This window comes from Vicugna pacos, chromosome 26 (genome assembly GCF_048564905.1).
Source record: "Vicugna pacos chromosome 26, VicPac4, whole genome shotgun sequence".
Taxonomy (NCBI): Eukaryota; Metazoa; Chordata; class Mammalia; order Artiodactyla; family Camelidae; genus Vicugna; species Vicugna pacos.
The window spans coordinates 25,447,585-25,464,190 of record NC_133012.1 but is presented as its reverse complement, the minus strand read 5'-3'; the positions used below and the strand labels follow the sequence as shown (position 1 = coordinate 25,464,190).

Below are 16,606 nucleotides of genomic sequence, written 5' to 3'. Positions count from 1 at the left end.
AGTTAATTTCTTAAAGTGCAGCAAACACAAGTAAAAGCATGGCTGTCAAATCCCAGGACGGAATCTTCCCAGGGGTTTTATAAAATCTGAATCTCTGAGCTTCTTGTAGCTTTGTTGTCCAGGATGTCTGAGATGGCATCTGACAATGTTTGTCCACTTGGAGCTAGAGAAACAAGAAGAAGTCCCTTCTCATGGGTCTATAAGTAGCTGACACCCAAAAAGCAAAAGGAGGCTAATTAGTTCTTCCATTGCTATGACCATTCAAAGGTTGTAGACGTTACTTGCCTAGCCCCTGGTCCATGGGTTTCAATGGCGTACTACTAAAGATTCCAGTTCCATTCACAAAGGAGACACTTTGACTCATTCTGGCTCTTCCGTTTCTCTTACAATGGCTCTCCAAATATTTTACTACCAATGCTTACTTGGTACACTATAGGGGGAACTAATTACTCAAGTGATAAAAATAAGATTGGTGAGGGAGAAATTCAGAATCACCTAGGACGTGTGAAGGAGCGGTGTCAAGCTGACGCTTAAGCATACATGAAGTATACATTTGGTTCAGTTGCCACTTCCCAGGTTAAACTTGGGGAAAAGTTGTTAACATTAAGTCCTTTCATTTCAGACTCCTAAAAGGATCTTGACATTTGTTTCCTTTAGAGGCATTTTCATGGCAAAGAACAGAGATTCACCCAGATTAGCTGGGGGATGGGCAGGTCACTACAGAGATAAATGCAGGGATGAGGACAACGCACCAGGAAGCATCTCTGCCCAACCTCAAGACAGAGTCCCATTGGTCCAGCAACTCTTTTTGGAGTCAAGGCTTACAGATCATAGATTGCTGGCTCGCTAGGGATTGGCTGCCCTTGGGGAAGCTGTTCACATCTGGCCAGAAAGACCCAGAGTTGGCGATGAAGAACACAGCCACGAGTTACCGAGCACAGCTGCCTAGCGCAGTAGACGTGTGGGGTTGAAGCAGGTGCAGCAGGCAGGCCACAATGACACCCAGGGCAGCGCAGCGGGTGGCGGGTCGGGCCCTGGCCTCCGTCTGACTGTATCGAACCCTGGCTCGACTACTTGCTACTGTGAGACTTCGGTCAAGTTAATTAACTTATTTGATTTGTAGTTTTCTCAACATCAGTACCACCGGAGGTCATCGTGAGGAGTCAGTGAGTTAATTTATGTAAAGCCCTTTGGCCACAGTCTGGCACTGAAATCACAGGCTAACTCGGGTGAGCAGTAGCGCCCGTAGCAGAGCCAGGCTCCTCTCTTCTCAGGTGCTACAGCAGTGTCTCTTCAGAGATGACACCTGCCTGACGGAGGGTTGGGATCCAAAGTCATCTTGCAAGGCAAAGAGAACCCTAGTCAACAAAATGTTTGAAAAGACTTTGTCAGCCTATAAATATGATACACATGCTTTTGTGATATGTGTGTATCCTTTATAGTGATATGGGTGTATAAAAGTAGAATGTGAAGTACATAATTATGAGCAGACATGTCAAATATAATTAGATCGTGTTATTAATTATGAGCTAGTACAATTCAATGGGAAAAAGAATCAATCTGTGCACTGTCCTTTCCTTGAGATATTTGCGCTGGTTTTAACACATTAAGAAGATGCTGACATAACACGTATGTTGGGCTAAGCATGAACGAGGACCGTTAAACACTGGCCATGTGATCGATGCTGAGATGATGACGCCAGAACATTCACACCAAATTTGAGCTTCTGCATCCTCTAGTGACCCAGCCCTTGAGGGTCGCCAAGGACCAATTCTCAGAGACAGTCAGCGGTGGACTCGGTTCAGCTTGAGAAGTTGACAGTGTAGATTTATAGGCTGCTGGTTAGTTATGCTAAAAAAACATGATGAGTAACACCGCGGCTGTTATCTTTTTAGCTGATCAAACATTGCCGGTACATAACATATAATTTTGAGGCTTTGTTTCCTGTTCAGAAATTAAATCAATCAGGTCTTTGGCTGTTAGGAAAAGTTCAGCCAATTTATGAGGATTCCAACTTGTTAGCTCTTCCAGTTCATTGCTGTTTTCCTGTATAATTTTATAACTTCTTCTAATCATTGATTCGTCAGTGACCTCCTCTGTGACCTCTCCTAATCCAGTAACGTGCTCACTGAGGTCATCTACAAAGTCGTGGTTACCCATTTGGCTGGCCATGCGAACACAGTCACCAGTTCACTAAGGATCAGACATCTTCAAATCTCCTACATCTCTTCCCACAGGACTGGGCAAAATGTTCCAGACATAGGTGCAAATCTACAAGTCATAAGTGTGTATCTCTTAGATCTTTGTAAAAAATCTCTTCATGCACTTTGCTCAACTCTCTACAGTAACCGAAGCCCTTGCTGGGTTTGGTGACCCTGTGTCTCACTCGCGACGACAGTGATGCTGGGTTGATTACGGCTGTACCTTACAGCCAAGCTCAAAACAGCCTCTTTTCTTTCTTTTTCTTTTTCCTCCAGTACAAGAACACTGTGGCTTTGGTTGAACACAAGTTAAAGTAACTGGCTTTCATTTAGAGGGCATATTTTTAAAAGAAACAACAGTATTTCCTTAAAACACTGGATTCTCACTCAGCACAATGAGAGACTGGCCTTTTGGGAGGGTGGTAGACATGGATGGAGCAACAGATAAATGACCCTCATTTCCGTTTCACACCAAGGTAAGGGCTCACTGAGCAGAATGGCTGGTGAAGCCACCCCTATTTTAATTCTCTCTCTCCAGCTGAACACATACAGTTAAGTTGGTATAAATGTTATAGGACTTCTTTCAATTAACTTTTACAGATAAGTGGGGAAGGAAGATCTCATTTTGAAGAAAAATGTATTTCTTACAGAAGACCTTCTTAAGCCCTTAAGTATCAACTCTAGTATTTTTTTTCAAATGCTTATGAAGCCACTGGCTTCCATTTTACATTCTAGTTGCATGTGGAAGGTGACATGAGTGAATACTGATGTGAATTTAAGTCCTTTAAATTGCAACAGGGAAGAATAGATTTAAATTGTAAGAAGGGACAGGAAAGGAAGTTTCAAATGGGAGAGAATTCTGTGATATCTGAATTATTATTTCACAAAACCTTATGCAATTCCAGAAAAACAGGATAAGGGTTAATGCAAAGTGTTGCTTTCCTCTAAGTGGATGGATCATTTAAGTCTGTCCACCTAAACGCTTGGAAAATCTCTAAGGATTTTATCTGCTTGTCAAGGACTCCTCCAACTTAGACCCCATCACCTTGTACATTGCTGCCCCCGCGCAAGTAGGGAGGCCATTTGCCTTCACATATAACTTTCTAACAACAAACTTATATAGAAAAGCTGTCATAGGCATAGTTGAAAGGAAGACAAGACCAGGAATGAAGAAAATCAAATCTCTCTTTTTCCAATAAGGAAAAGAAAAGGCTTAATCACAGATATTTTACTTACGTATCTTTAGATGCTTGTAGATTGTTACACCATTTCTAATTTTTAAAAGATTATTTTCCACTGAAATCCCTGATCGAAGCATAGACATCTATGACAAAAAGAACCCCCTGGAGACAGGCTCTTCCATCACAGCAATGCTACTACCCCCACCCCAAGGAAGGAAAGATTTTCAGTGTGACCGGAAGGGAAAAAAAATCACAAATAATTACATCATTTTTCTCAGTTCCTGCACCTGCCAAGGCATGCTCAGACATAATCCACCTGTTACCGTCACCCATGATCTATTGCACGGTTTTATTTAGGGTACCGAATATCATTTCTCTGTTTAAAATGATCGGCTTATATTTCCTTAAACAGGCTGCCTGGCCAAGAAGCAATCTTCTTATGTGCTATAAACAATATTAAAATAAGATATTTTACTTCTAAAGTAACATAGTCAATTGAGATGCCTTTTAAGGATGGAAGTTACCCCGGCAATTTGCCACTTCATATCCCTGATGAACACTTCAGCTATTTGTTCATATAATACAGGGAGCTGATGGGTTTTTTTAGTTTAAAAATAGATCGCACTTTATCTGTGTAGATTATTGTGTTTCTGTTACAGAGTATCATTAACAAGTGTGCTAATGAGTAAAATCTGGGCACCGGTTTATGCCTTCTATCACCTTCCTTTATTGCTTATATAAAACCTGTATATACTGAATGTCAGTGGTCTCCAATGATATATACGTGAGTGTGTGTGGGGGTGCGTGTGTGTTAAGATAAAAGACCCAGTGAAGCTGAATGGCTCAAAATAATGGAAAAACTATCCTGTATTTCCAACCTACCTATTTTATCATGTAAAATACAGTTTTCCAAAATAGTGCACTTACATACATTCAAAATCAAACTGGATAGCTGAGCCTTTCCCATATTGCTCTTAAACACTACCTTTAAGTTACTGTTTCCCTCTGAAGAACACAAGAGCGTTTTCTGTAACGTTACATAAGCCCTGAACAGACGGGAGAGAAAACGCTGCCAACTCGGGGTGAAAGGGACCGTTCCCTCCAAAGCTGCCACTTGACACACAAATCCCAGAGTGTCTGACTCATTTAAAATTGCCAATATCTGGCCATTTGCAACCTATGGGGAAAAAATGACAATTGCACATACAGTCAGGTCTACCTGACGGGCTTAGAAAATGCATCAGAAAATATCCTTGACATTTATTCCTCAGAAGTTGATGAAAATCAGCTCTTTAGAAATGAAACCCTTATCGTCGCTGTACACTCTGAAAACTGACAAACCTTTGCTCCATCTCTGTTAACACTAAACTGCATCCACACGAATTAAAAAAAGGATTTTTTTTTAAAGGTGCCCCACGAAAGCAGAATACATACGCTCTCGGTCTTTGTTCTATCAGATGTCCATTCAGAGGTATTGGTAACGGTTACATCACCAGATTTTTAACTACAACCAGCTCCCAACACTGTGATTGTGGTGCACACCAGGAATCCCTTGACCCAGGTCGACAAGCGTGAAAACATGAAATAAATGAAGGTTAACAAAGACAGGTCTGAAGAACGGCTCGCCCCAGTACCACAACGCTCTTATCACTAACACTCCACGATGCATCTGGGTACTTAAATCCGAAAGATTTGCAATAGTGACAACATTCATGCCAGGCGTTACTGCAAGTGGGAAACTGGACTAAAGGGAACAAAAAATGCCTTCCAAGAGAGAAACATTCATTAGCCTTCCTGGCAAGTGTCTAAAGCAAACAAGGAAACCGCGAAATACTTACTTAGTGACAAATAAACCCTCTCCAGCACAGTACCTTTTTGTGTCTGTCCCTCTTCCATATTCTCTTCCATGGCGACCCTTCTTCAGCAGAATCTGGGACCCGGAATTAATCAAAAGCTCAATTGGATGTAGGAAAAGCGAGCGCTTTTTTTTCCCTGGGAAGCTCCCCCAGCAGTGGCTTGGGTAAGTCCTCGGAGCTTAGCTAAGGCTCCCTCGCGCCTCTCGTTTGCTTGGAGACAGGCTGTCAAGTGCAATTTCATTCAAATTACTCTTCCGTGAAGATTATCAATTTTTCTCCTCAACGCTGCCCATTGTGCACCACTGTAAGCAGGTATTCAAGCAAAGAGCCTGAGAATTTTGGGGGGAAATTTGGTCTGAATCCCAGTAGCAGAGGCTCTAGGATTCACAAGGCTTGCTTTGCATTTCAAATGGGGGAAAGAAACTGAGGTTTGTATGGAAATTTGGGCTTTAAATTGGAAGCAGGCTGAGCTGGGAACAGATGGAGGGGTGTCTTCCTAACAGGAAGCAGACCACCAACCCAAAATCCCCCCCCTCTGACACCAGAGTGGGAAAGCCCAGATTCCCGTAGGCTCTTTATGCTGCAGTGCTGCTCCGCACCCAGTCAGACACCTTGCAAACACGCGTCTTCCTTTTCTCTCCTCCCCAAGTCTCCAGTTAATGTGATTTAAAAGTGCCAAGAAAGGCTGCAATTATACCCCCTCAGGCTTTATCCCTAGAAGGTTATCACTGAGAGAGGACGTGTAAGCTCACACCTCTCAGATTTAAAAAGATGGAGAGGTCTGATTTTCAAAAGAATGAGTATAAACCTTTAAGCCTGAAAGGCATGTTTGAAGCACTCATTTCCCTTCAGTGCCACAAGACTCTGAAAGGGAGAAGAACACTGGCGTTTTTGTAAAAAGAATCTTTGTAATGTCTTGTTATAATTTTTGCCCACTGAAACTGCCAACTGGAAACGGGAATCTCTTGAAAGAGAACTGTTGCAAGGGTCAGTATTGGGGAATGAGAAGGAACACATTCTAGGGAAGGGACAAGAGGAGAAGCAATTTACAATGGGATTCTGCAGTCGGATTTGGAATGCAAATCACAACGCTGCAGTCTGGCGATCAATTAGCATTTGTACTTCAGCCTGCTGAGTGACAGGGCCCCATCCAGGGGTCTCAGGACTTCACAAAAGGTAGAGTAAGAAAATAAACAGTGTCTCTTTCAAGGGGCATCAACCTTGCCTCGAGTATAAAAGGGAGGAAGCATCCCTGTCTCTGTCTCCATCTCTATACAAGCAAGCACCAGAGAAACACACACACGCACACACGCGCGCACACAACACACGCGCGCGCGCATAGCTGTAATTCTTTACCTTTAAAGAAAAGTAATTTGCATCCCAGTCACCCGCAGTGTTGGTTTCTTGCATCACAGCATCTGTTTCACATACACTTTTTAAAGTGGGTCAGCACACGTTACCTGCCACCCTCAAAACCATCACGAAAGCAACTGTTGAGAATAAAGAGAATTCTTTACAATATTCTACTATCTTCTTCATGATGTCTCATAAAAGTCTGTTTAACCTTCTCACTCCTACAGTCATTTGCTATTTATTTTCCTCTATTCAAATGGACTTAACCTAAAGGTGAATGTCATTCAAATACATCAAAAAGTTATCTCCACTGAATGTGTTGCAATTGTATTCAAGGGTTCCTGAGGGCTGCTTCCTTAAGGCACAGACTGGACGGGGGAACCCACAGGGGAATCACTGAGTCACTGCAGCACCCCTGACTCCCCTTACTTCTCCCTAGGCAGACATAACCTGGCGTCGAGTCGAAAGAGTGGGGCATCGCTCCTCACCTATAGGCTCAACCCCATCATTAATAGCAACGTCAGGCGAGAGATTCACCCCACTTTAAGTTTGTGAGCCCTTTACAACCTGGCAGGCACGTTCACTTGCATTAACCCACTTGTCAAACAAATAAGGGGAGGGCTGTTTTTGCCCTGTTTAATGCTAGGAAGAAACTGAGACTTGGGAGACCCAGGGACGGGGCCAGCAGACAGCCGAGTGCATCTTAGAATCCACGCCAGCAATTCCTCGTCTAACGCTCTGGATGGGGGGGCTGCTTTCCCACCTGCGTTACCCATCAGGAGTGTCCGAGGCACCTCCCAAGTCAGCCTCAGGCCACAGCCTCCTCTTCGCTGGGTATCCCGAGGGAAGGAGCAAAGGGGAACTCAGTGGGCCAGATGAATGGAAAGGTAAGTGTGACTTCTTTCTCTCCTGGAAACCTCGCAGCAGGGCCACAAATTGATCATTTTTTTGTGTGTGTCTAAAATAGACTTTTTCACACATTCATTGTTAAAAGAAGACAATAGCAACTTACACTGATTTTTCAAATATACAAAGAACCACCTCAAATCCAGGTTAAGAGGAGAAAGTCTTACAAGGAGAAACAGCTTCCTCATGGCAATCACTCTCACTGAGTGCAGACTAATTTTTTTTTAATTGTGGTAAAATAGATATGACATAACAGTACCACTTTAACCATGTTTCAGTGCACAGCTCTGTGGCATGAGGTACATTCACACTGCTGTACAACCATCACCACCGTTCTCATCCAGACCCTTCTCACCTCCCCGGAGGGAAGCTCTGTCCCCATGAAACATGAATTCCTTGTCTCCTTCCCCTGCTGTTTGAGGGCAACTGAGCTGCTGGGGCTGATTGTTGTGTTTGGAGCTGTTTTTTAAAGTCTTGATCTCATTTCAACTAAAAATATCTTGAACAGCCAAGAAATCCAAAACTTAGTTAGGAAAGAAAAATGGTTGTGGAGCAGGGAGGGCATAGCTGAGGAGCAGAGCATGTGCTGAGCATGCACGAGGTCCGGGGTTCAACTCCCAGTCCTTCCATTTACGTAAATGAACCTAATTACTCCACCCCCAAAAATTTTTTTAAAAAGACAGAAAAATATGTATATGTTTAAAAAAGAAAAAAAAACTGAAAGGAAAAACCAAAAAGTAGAAAAGGGAGAAAACAATTTAAAAAAAAGAAAAGAAAAATGGTTGCCATTATTGTAGATAAATTTATGAATTTTAAAATATGCTGACATGAACCTTAAGAATTGGCAATGCTCTGTTTCCTAGATTTTGCTTTTAAGACCTTCAAGATGAGATGCCAAACCTAATATTCTTTCCATTACATTATATTATGTTTGCCACACTCTATTTTCAGTCGCTGACTTTAAATATATATTTTATCAATAAGTTGTTTAAAAATAAGATACTAAATGTTAAATATGATTTCCCTTTCACATGCCATCTAAGAAATATTTCTGGTATATATGACTTGATTCCTAAGTAAACAAGAAGATACGTTGCTTACTAAACCTAAACCCTTCGAGAAGATACTTGAAGTAACATATCAGATAAGAGGTTAATAACCAAAATGTATTTTAAAAACCTTATACAACTCAACAGAAAACAAACAATTCAATTAAAAAATGGGCAGAGGCGCTAAAGAGACATTTTTCTAAGGAAGACATGCAGAGGCCAACAGGCACATGACAAGATGCTCAGCATCACTAACCATCAGGGAGATGCAGATCAAACCCACTGTGAGATACCACCTCACACCCATCATCAAAAAGGCAAGAAATAATAAGTGTTGAGGAGGATGCGGAGAAAAGGGAACCCTCGTACACTGTTGGTGGGAATGTAAATTGGTGCAGCCACTACAGAAAACAGTATGAGGGTTCCTCAAACAATTATGACTAGAGCTACCATACGATCTGAGCAATTCTATTTCCGGGTGCCTCCCCGAAGAAGATGAAAACACTGACTCAAAAAGATACATGCACCCCTACATTCCTCACAGCATTATTCATAGCAGGCAACATAGTAACGAACCTAAGTGCCCGCCAAAGCCTGAGTGGATGAAGATGCGAGATACAATGGAATCCTATCAAAGGCCAACAATTTAGAAATCTCAGTTAAGCCTAGCCTTACATACCACGCTGGATATTGCAAAAGACAAGCTTGCAAAAAACCCCAAAAAACAAAAAACAAAAAACAAATCAGAACAGAGGGACAAGGACAGAGACAGAACAAGCTAGACAGGGAGTCAAATCTAACGTTTGCAAAGCTTGTCACAAGTTCTGAGTTTTGAAATACTGATTTTAAATCTTGCTTTGAATGTTCCTGCAGACACAGATGATAGGAAAAATCCTTTGAAAAAGCTGATTACGCTACATGGTGCATAAAGAAATGATGAGGAAAAATCAGATTCAAGTCTTAGCTTTATAACAAGCATTCTGGTCTTTTTGGTTTTACATTAGATTGCAAGACCTTTCACAGCTGAAAAAAAAAAAAATACCAGAGCCTACGCTTACATTTCCAGAGATCACCTCGGGTAACCTAAGCACGCTTCTTATGTCACAAAAGGAAACTACTCACAGATTGACAACTTCTCTTTAAAACGCCCTCACCAATGCACCCAGCAGGGAGTAAGTGGCTTCTCCCAGAGGGCGGTCAAGATGAAAGGCCCTTGCTTTCCTATGTCTAAGAAGGGTGTGTGATTCTAGGCACTGTCTCTTTTTTTGTGAGTTGGGTATCTTGTAGATATCTGGGGGTTAGCAGTCTTGAGTAAGAGGTCTTTGTGATCTATTCTCCATTAATTAGGACAGGACAAATTCCCCAAGTCCTTCAAGCACCACAAACAGCCAGAAGACATTCTCCCAGGAAAGGTTTAATGGCAATGATGTAGGGTCTATGAGGATGACAGACCATGGCTCCACTCAAGCCTTTTCAAACAACACAAGGCATTTGCATCCTAGAAGTCCCTTTGCTCCACGTGCACTGTATTCGGTTAAGTGAACCCTGGAGGACGCCCCTTGGTTCCAGTCTGGTTGTGCAGCACTGCCACAACCCATCAGTTTGCAGCTGTGCTGTATGGTTTTCTTCGGAAGCTCGCGTCACCCACAGCACCCCACTGCAGTCGCCCTAGATGGAGTGCAAGGTTGTTCAGGGTCTGATACTGCAAGTATTAGGGGGAAACCCATTTACTTCCTCCCTCCATCGCACTGCCCGAATGTCAGTCTCCTTTGTCCAGCACAACTCGTATTTGCCAAGGATCACACATCTTCTTCATCTGTAACATTTCAATATGGATACTGTTTCAATGAGTCTTTCCTCGGCCCGTCGCTGAGAGCAGAAACCACAAGTTGCACTTTTTTCTCTCTCACTGTTCAGGAGGCGAGAGAGGACAGACCTACTTTGAAGCGAGGAGGTTCCCAGGGACCAGGTTGAACTCTTCTTATTCCATAACCTTCAACAAACAGTTGTGTGGCGCCCACTGTAAGCTAGGCACGTTTTCATCTTAGTGACTATTTGAGAATAAGTGGTTTCCATTGTCGAGGTCATAGGACTGAGACTTAGAGAAGTAAGTAATTTGCAGAAGTTCCACAGCTGTGATTTGAATATAGGATCTCCCAAAATGTTAGTTTTCGTTATATTAAATGGCTTAGTAAAAAAAGCAAAAAAGTTTTTACTCATCAAGTCCCCAAAATAAGTGGTATAAAATACACTTAAAAGTTCACCCTTGTTTCACTTGTTAACAGTCTTAACACTTGTAGCTAAATATGTAGGGTGTCATCATAAATTTCTGAAGTATTTTCCCAGGCACCTCTGATTGTACATCCTGCGTAGACCACACAGGATCGCCAATATACGTTGCATCGTAAATTTTAAATTTTAAAAAGATGTTATCCTAACATACAAGATTTTCAAGGCAGTCTGGTCCAGGGAGGGTCTTTTCATTCATTCATTCATCAGCTATACATTCAGTGTTTTTCTTCCTCCAGATACAAACCTAACTTCTGGGGCACGTTCAACGCAAACATCCGCCAGGTCCCTGTTCTCATGGTATTTACAGTCTAGAAGAGGGAGGTGAGAGGCTAAATGAACAAAGATATTCAAAAGATGGCTGCACCCAGAGGGTCTTCCACAGCCCCTCACAAACCCTCACTTGGCCCAGTGGCACCGTGAGGCTGTTCCCCGTTAACGCCCTGAGCTTTCTGAGCTCTGCGCGTGAGCGCACAATTGCTTCCGCGGCCGGCATCTCCTTGCCTACTTCTGCGCGTCTGGACTCTGCCCACCTTCCCAATGCCTCGTCCTTCGTGAGCCTCCCAGATGGCAGCAGCCTCCCCTTTCCCTAAACGCCCACAGCCCTTAAGCCTTTGCCCTGGGCCTCTTTGCTGCTGGCTCATAGCTTTTCAGCCTTAACGTTTGATCATGTTGGCACATGTCATGGCTCCAACCAGACCACAGAGTCGCTGAGAACGAGAACCAATGACACTGATCTTTTCTCTGCCTCCCCTCCCCAGGCAGCTCAATGTTTCTGGAATGAAGCATCATTAGGGAGGAAAGGGGGCTTCTACGTCCCTACAATCCAGTCGGATGCTGCAGAGTGTTTGAGAGGGTCCTTTAGCTTGTGCTGCTCATACACGAGGTTCTTGAGTATCATCCACAGTCATAATAATAAATGTGTGTCTAAAAACCTCTGGTATGAAATGGTCATCAGTAGAATTTTGTCAATTATTAGCCAGGAAGGAAAACAATGAATGAGAAGCTTGAGCAATCAGCAGTGGTCTTAAATGTTATGTTTTCTGTCTTTGTCTTTCTGTCTTTCTGTTTCGTAGTTGTTTGGGTGTGGTACAACATAACATCTTTAAGTGGAACAGTTTCAGGTCAGGTTGAAATCAAAGCTGTAGTTTTAAAGCAAAAAAAAAAAGTGGCCTGTGCATTCAACCTCTAAAACCATTCACTGTCAATCTGTATCCTGAGGCTTAAAAAGACACTAAAATATTATCTAATGCACAAATCCACCGTGTGTGTGTGTGTGTGTGTGCACGTCCTGCAGTAGGATCAGGATCGAAGCACACGCAAGCCTCCATGACTCCAAGGCTATCACACTTCCCATAATAAAACACAGCTTTTCAAGTACAGCGGTCAGGCGGCCATCCACATTTCGGAGTTGTTAATGCAGTAATTTCAACACTACGTTGACTTCTGATTACATTTACTAAAAGGAGGTAAGTACTAACACATGTAAAACCAAAACAGTACACAAAACTGGGTCATGGAAGCAAGTGGTAACAAGCAGCCGTCTCTGGATGGTCTAGAGAGGAGGGAACGCGAAAACATCCAATTTGTGCAGTGAAATCTAAAACACCTTTTGTAAGTCAACAAGAACAAGTTTCTCGTGTCTCAAAAAATAGAGCTTACTGAGATTCTTATTAATGAACTCATGTTATAACCTCCATGTCCAAACATGTCACTACGGGGAGCCTTCAGGGGAAAAATGAGCCCTGATGGTGACTTACTTCCTCGCTAACAGGCATTCCGTCAGGCGCCCTGCTGTGCGCTCCGACGTCCCACTACTCCTCGTACCGATTTGAGGCAAGGACGTTCAGGCTCCATTTCCTCAAGTACAAAATGAACGTAACAGTACTCACCCCGCTGTCTCCCCAAGGCGACTGCACCCAGCACCAGAGACCGTGCTCCGTGTATTCCGTACATCATCTCATCTTATCCTTCCGACATCTTCACGAGACAGGCATCATTCATTAAAGCCATTGAGAGATGAGGGAACTAAGGCTCCAGGTGAAAGGAGATGAAAAAGTTCTTTCGAACATATAAAATGTTGTACAAAAATGATGCAATTATAACCACTGTCAAAAATAAATCTAATTATAACCTTCGTTATAATTAAATGGGGAGAAGTCAGTCCTGCTGTTTGAAAAATGTTAGCACCAGCGCATCCTAGAAATTGCAAACTGACAGCAGCGACTTGTCCACGTGATCCAATTCAGAAGATCAATGCACAACCTTTAGGGCTTACTATACGCCAGTCACAGTTCTTGGCAGCTTTGTCCATAGTTTTACTCAATAATCAAAATAACCCTGAGGCACAGTCTGGTTATCCCCATTTTATGGATGTGGAAACAGAGAGAAAGAACTTGCTCCAGGGAAATGTTTGTAAAGGGCAGAGCTGGGATTCGAGACCAGCCAGGCTGGTTCCTAAGCCTGCGTTATTCATCATAACACTGAACTACTTTTGGGAAGGAGGTGCTGACGGATGTAAACCAACTAGCTATTTATTTGACAGGCCTAGGGAATGAATGGCAGGATGATTTTTCCCCATGCGGAAGCCTTTGGGCCCCTCTCTGGGTGCAGGGAGGCCAGCACGGTGCCCGGGACAGGGCTCGGTTGAGCAATCAGTTTCCAACGGCAGCGCTGGCAGCTCTGATTCTCCGACGCCTCCTTATGGTCCTGTTTCTCATTTGTAAACGAAGAAAAAGCAAGCCTATGTTCATCGGGGGTTGTGGAGGATCAAATGCATTCCACACCGATCTTGCTGCAGGCACAGCTGGCCCTCCGTAAATATTAGACTCCTCCCTCCGGCCTCAAATGTGACACCAGTTCAAGTAATTTACTCTCCCCTAAACTGCTTAGAAAAGATGAGAGACAGGCTTCAGGTCATGAAGAGTTGGGTTTTAAATGAACTGTTACTATCTTGAGTCACAGGGAATCCGCCCTGCAAAAATAACATTATCCTGGGTATCTATAAATAGGATTTTTTTCTCCCGAAAACAGTGAGCATTGATTTTCTCTGGGGTCAGTAGGTTCCCTTGGATAGGCTGGTGGACTGATCTGGTTTAGCAGTTCCTGGGTCAGCTCAGCACTTGCCACAGATCTGCCTAAACCAACTGACCACAGAGTGGAACTGTCCCGAAACTGTCACCAGGCAGGTGGGAGTGCTCATGAACAGCAATGATGCAGCTGAGAGCGTCCGACACTTCACACCGTAAACTGTCCGAGGCTCGGCAGAAGGCACAATTTTGACGTGACCTCATTTTAAAACTTCAAGAGTTCCCGAAGCAGAAAAAATTACGCACGTGACAATCTCACCATGTTGTTTCAAGAGAACGGTTCTTCTTCGCAGGGCGGGTCTACTGTTTACAAACAGAACAAGGGCGCTAACGACGGTCACGACAGAAATAGTAAGCCCTGACGCTCGGAGAAGCCCTTTCGATGTGCCAGGCGCTGTTGTAAGAACATCTTCCCAGTTAATCTTCACAGCTACTCCATGAGGTAGGTACTGGTATTACCCCCATTGCAGAGATATCAAAACTGAGGCACAGGGTTGATTCAGAGCAGGCAGTCTGTCTGCAGAGGCCGTACCTTTCCATCCATTTTACAGACATAAATGTGCACATGGAACAGAGGGCCCTTATTACGTCTGTGATCCATGCAGGCCACCATTCTGTGCAGATTTATTTTCCCTCTTGCATTTGTTCAGCTTCTTATGTGGTCTCCATTGCTCTGATTTATTGCTCCATTATATTTCCTGACTTATTTTCGCCTGTAGTCCGATATAGATCCTTGATTAACGGGGTGAATAGTCCCATTAAAAAAAAAGGGGGGGTGCTGAATAACTTCATATTTAATTTGGCAATTTTTACTCATCCCTTGAACCGGAAAGGAAATCCAAATTGCTGATCACGTTTGATTCACTTCTCTCATTTATTTATCTTTTTTTTTTTTTAAAACGTAGACAAAACTTCCTTTTAATTGGAAATAATATAGCAGATATTTCTACTTGCCCTTTTATTGTCAACTAGTAATTAAAGCTGGAGTTTTATCAAAACAGAGTGGTTGAGAGAAATGCCCCTTATTAAATTACTGTGAATCCCTGTAGAGCTGCACTCTGGATAAATTAAACCCACTTGATAGAAACAAAATGATATTTGACTCTGAGAGATTACATAGTTAAGCCAGAAGACACCAAGAAAGAACAGAAAAAACTGTTAGTCAAAACTGAGGGTGCTGTGAGCTGCGGCGTTTACTGTACCACCACCACCTCCTTTGGCACGTTGTTTTAAACAAAAGCTTAAAGGACTAGACTTACATTCCCAGAGTCTAAATATCTTTATGATTGACTGTAGAGCATAATTCACTTTGAACAGACCGATGCCCCCGTGAATCAAATACAACTTCCTCAACGTGAAATTGAAAACATTCCACCGACAGGCTCTCTGTCGGGAACGCGCCGTCTCCCTTCGCTGTGTAAAGCCAACCCAGGCCTTCATCAGATTAGCTGACAGGCTTCTCCCACTCCTCTCCAGCCCCCAGGAAGGCCCCCTGCAATTCGATTTCCAAACACTCCATTTCCTACAATCGCTCTCGGAAGTCACGAATAGAATTCCGGCTTCTGCGTTTATGGGCCCGTTTACCGTCTTGGTTCTAGGTGACTTCTCAGCATTGGACGTACCTCACTGATGCTCCACTGCCGTGACCTTTCCCGACCTCCAAGTCCCTGTCTCCTTTTCTCATTTGTTCCTTAAAATTCTGGCTCTCTAATCTCTTAAAGAATCCAGCAATTCACTCAATAACCAGCAAACAAACAAACGAAAAACCATTATTCTCGGGCTGACTGATTCTAAAAGTATTTTTCAATCTGGACCTCTCACAAGTAATTCAGATTTAAACCTTAACCTCAAGCAAATAAGTTAATAAATTCTGATTAATAAATTAATAAATCACTGAATAAGATAGTAATTTTCCCTGTTATAAATTAATTGACCTTAAAAGGGGAAGTTACATTTTTTCTTTATAAATACAAGGAATGTAAAACAAGATAGTGTAGTATATAATGCAGTGAACATCTAAAAAATACCCTGGCTATTCCAAGGGTTTTGTTCCAGGACAATATGTTATTATATTATTTATAATTAGTAATATTAATACATATATTATTTCAACTCAAAATTAATTAGCAAAGTTCATATGTATCAGAAATTGTGCAGGGAACCCACAACACAGAAATTAAATGTATCAGCCATCCAAGAACTGACATCTACTTAGGATCTGTAAGAAGGAACAAATAATAGCTGGAAAAATAGGAAGGAAACATCAATTTGGGTATGATTTTATTCTTCTAGAAAATTTTAACATAGGTGACAGAAGCTAGATGATTTTATGTGCTGATCTCTGTTTTCCCATGCCCCCAAACCATACAAACTTTTTGATTTATTAAGTATAAATATTATATTTATCTGTTATGTCATTCAAGGCTCTTTTGGTGCAGGAGATAGAGGCCGAACTCCAGCAAGCTTAGACCAAAGGGGAGTTTCATGTGGACGTCTACAAAGTGGACTGATCACGGCAGAGGAGCATCTGGTCACAGGAATGCCTGCCCGCACCCAAAGAGAAGAGAAAGAGGTTCCGGCCTCTACTCTTCCTGCCATGCGACATCCTATCTCTGTTCTAGACTTTTCCCCCCAAGCAGGGAGCATGGTTAACAACACCCATCCTCAGTGTTCGTATCTCAA

At 42.7% G+C, this 16,606-nt stretch overlaps 1 protein-coding gene across 7 annotated transcripts in view; it reads right to left on the bottom strand.

Moving 5' to 3' along the window:
- The window catches only part of GPM6A (glycoprotein M6A), a 246,881-nt gene that overhangs the window by 110,155 nt on the left and 120,120 nt on the right, over positions 1–16,606 (bottom strand). The window lies entirely within an intron of this gene.